We start from the raw sequence: 3,911 nt of genomic DNA on the forward strand, positions 1-3,911 counted from the left end.
TTGTTCCTTTTCACAGTCACCAATGGATGGGAGACTGTGATGAAATGGAAATTCAATGCAGTTTGTTGGCTTTGTTAGATAACTTTTACTAATATACATTGTATTATGTAAGTTAATGTAGTTTTTAGACTTTTTATGTGGATGCTGGGCAGCAAGGGAGGGTCCCTGGCCATGTTGACTCTTGGTGGCATAGACTGGCTCGAGGGATGTACAACATTATCTCACTGGTGGGTAAGGAGCCGGAGCTTGTGTGTGATGCTGAGCGGTACCAACTAGTTGGGCTCACCTCTAAGCACAGCTTGGGCTCTGGAACCCAACTCCATGAAAGGGACTGGACTTTCTCCTACTATGGAGTTGCCCAGGGAAAGACGCATTGGGTCGGTGTGGGGGTACTCACAAGCCCCCGGCTGAATGCCTCAGTGTTGGAAATATCCCTGGTGAACAAGGAAGTTACCTCTCTGCAGCTTTGTGCTCTGGGTTAGAAGGTTCTGACTGTGCGTATGCACTAAACATCAGTTCAGATTACCCAGCCTTTTTGGAGTCTCTGGATGGTGTCCTAGAAGGGGTGCCTCCTGTGAATTCCCTTGTTCTACTGGGTGACTTCAGTGCCCATGAATTGGATCTGATTGTGGGGGAGGCTGCTGGACAGACCTGGTAAACCACATGTGGGTGAACTGAGAACATCTAGTGGAATCCACTGTCTGTGCAATCCTGACACCTCCAGGAGAGTTTTTCACATGTCCCGGGGAGGTCAGGGACATGGAATTTGAATGGGCAAAGTTCAGGGCCTCTATTTCAGATGCTGCTTCCAGGAGTTGTGTTCTGCAGGTCATTGGTGCCTGTCATGGCGGCAACTAAAGGACCCACTGGTGGACACCAGCGGTGATGGGGCCTGTCAAGCAGAAGAAGGAGGTCTTCTGGACTTGGTTGTCCAGGAGGATTCCTGAAGTAGCTTACAAGGTGGCCAGAAGGTGGTTGTGGATGCCAAAACTCGGTCATCAGAGGATTTTGAGGAGGCCATGGAGAAGGACTTTCGGTTGGCCTCAAGAAGGTTCTGGAAAACCATTTGTTGACTCAGACAAGAAAAGTGCCCCCCTTCCCAGGTTGTCCTTGGTTTGGATGGGGAGTTGCTGACCCAGATTGAGGATATTGTTGAGTGGTGAAAAGAGCACTTTGAGGATCTCCATAATCCACACACCACGTCCACCTTTCAGGAGGCAGAGTCTGAGGACTTGAGGGAAAATGAGTATATTACCATAGCAGAGGTCAACTAGGTAGTCAGAAAGCTCCTCTGTGGCAGGGCACCAGGGGTGCATGAGATTAATCCACAACATGCTTAAGGTTCTGGATGCTGTGGGGCTGTCATTGATGACACGTCTCTTCAGTGTAGTGAACTCGGCCTCCGACCAAAACCTGCCTCTGAGGACCTTCATGGGACAGGAACTGTTATTTCATTGATTTGAATCCAGAAATACAAATTAGCTCATCCAGAGACTGTCTAATTATATCCCGAAGTAATCAATTGAAAGAACACTCTTCTTTTATATTATCATTACTATTTTACAATATCTTGATAAATCAAAAGTGTGTTTAGTTCATACCATTTCTAAATGTTGAAGTGAACCACTCATTTTAAATCAACTGTGAAACAGTATTAATGATTTTTTAATCCTCATTTAAATTAGAAGTCAAGTTAAATGTCTATTTTACAAAGTAATTATGCATCTTTGATCTTCTGTCTAAATGAGAAGTAGTGATGTCGGTCGAAAGTCAGAAAGAAGTTATTAGAACGAAGTGTCGTGTTTTTAAACCTAGCAGATGGTAAACAAGAAGCTACTGGCATCTGCTTCCTCCCACTTTGCCATAACATGTCTTCTGTCTGTACGGGACGTTTCTAAAACATTCCTGCTGTTTTCTTGACTTGTAATGACCCTCTGACATCACTAGAACCACCCCCTGTTGGTTGATTCAACCAATCAGGAAGTCCTGAGGTGACCGGAAGTGAGAACTCTTTAAGAGTCCACACTTCCTGGAACTTCTAGTCTTGAGTCGGTCTTTAGTCTTCTGGAGTCCTTGACCGGAGTCTTCCTGGGATCTTCCATGGATTCTTCCACATCTGAGTGGAACCTCTTACGGACTCACAGCTTGCTGTGTATCCACCCGGGAGATGAACGTGTTTGTTGAATGGAGTACCGTCACTACTTCGGATGATTCTCAGCCATCCTTACCGGAGACGCTGAAAGGTAGCGTTGAAATGGACTCCTGTTCCTGAGCGGAGGTATCCCCGTCTAAGGTAACGAGTCGCCATGCACCGAGTGTACCGGGGCTGAGCTGGGGTTGGATGAAGGGTGCCATTCCTAGTCAACACACTTTCCTTTTCATCCATCTTTTCTCTCCGTTTAAACTCCTTCATTTCCCATCTTTAAACTCTTCTATTTTGCCAGTAATTAATCTAGATGCCTTCAAAAATGTCTGTTGTTTTTATTAAGTAAAATGTGCCAAGTTTAATTAATCAGAACCAGATCAGCTAATCACTTGTACATTTTGATGTTAAATTTTGATTCTGTTAAATAAATGACCACATTTATTCTGATGGGTCAAAGAAAATTAACGTCTCAGTGTCACTGATTAAACAATCTACTCACAGTTACCTCGGTCACATGGCTGTAATTTAATTTGAAAAAGAGAGAACCCGTTATTTAAATATATTGTAGTCAAGGGCAGCTAAACATAGCCCTTAGAACCCTACATCAGTGTCACATGGAGTATGAGGACAATGCCTGTGAAGTGGCAGACCAGGGTGGTAGTTCCCATTTTTAATAAAGGGGGACCAGAGATCATGTTTCAATTATCATGGAATCACACGTCGCTCTTGATGGGTTTTTGTGAACCATCACCTTAAAGAAACATAAACCACATGAGAGACAAGAGTGAATATTCAGAACGGGTCCTTGCAAGGAGGAACAGAGATTCTAACAGGGTCAGAATCTAAGTTCAACTTGCTTGAAGCGTGCGTTCGTATTTTATTGGTGACAGTTTGCTGATAACAAGGTTTTTTACTCAGACGTGGCAAAGAGAAAAACAAGGACAGTAAGTATTTTGATAATGATAAACAAACAAGGTCTGTGATTTAGAAACATTTTCTGGAACATTCTTAACAGTTTACAAGTCTTGTGTAACAGATAACTGGGTATTGACGCACACACAGAAACTGGTCAAAGCAAGTTGGCTGATTACAATGAAAAGTATTCAAAAATAAGTTTTTAAATGATTACTCTTAAAAAATTCCCAATCAGCTCTTCTCTGGAAAGTTTATTCCAGATTGTTGGAAGGGAGACTCTGACTCAATCCTCAAATTCAGGAGCAGTGTGACTTTCTTCCAGGTTGTGGAGCAGTGGACCAGATCTTTATCCTTGCAGAGTTCTTAAGGGGGTCATGGGAGTTTGCCTCTCAAGTCTACGTGTTTTGTGGACTTGGAGAAGGCACAAAACTGTGCTCCTCAAGGCATTTTGTGTGGGGTGCTGCAGGAGTATCGGGTGTTGGGTTGATTTTAAGAGCTATCCAGTACCTGTTGAACCAAAGCAGGAGCTGTGTCCGCATATTTGGTACAAAGTCAAGCTGGTTCCCAGAGCTGGTTGGACTCCGCCAGGGCTTTCCCTTGTCTCCAATCTTCTTTGTAGTGTTCATGGACAGGATCTTGAGACACAGTCGTGAAGAGGAGGATATCTGGTTTGGGAACTTCAGGCTCTCATCTCTGCTTTATGCGGATGTTGTGGTTCTGTTGGCATCTTCAGGCTAAGGCCTTCAGCATGCACTGGGGCGGTTCACAGCCCAGTGTGAAGCAGCTGGGATGAGAGTCAGCTCCTCAAAGTCTGAGACCATGGTTCTCAACCAGAAATGGGTGGAATTCC

This window comes from Nematolebias whitei, chromosome 6 (genome assembly GCF_014905685.2).
Source record: "Nematolebias whitei isolate Nwh7 chromosome 6, NemWhi1, whole genome shotgun sequence".
Classification (NCBI taxonomy): Eukaryota; Metazoa; Chordata; class Actinopteri; order Cyprinodontiformes; family Rivulidae; genus Nematolebias; species Nematolebias whitei.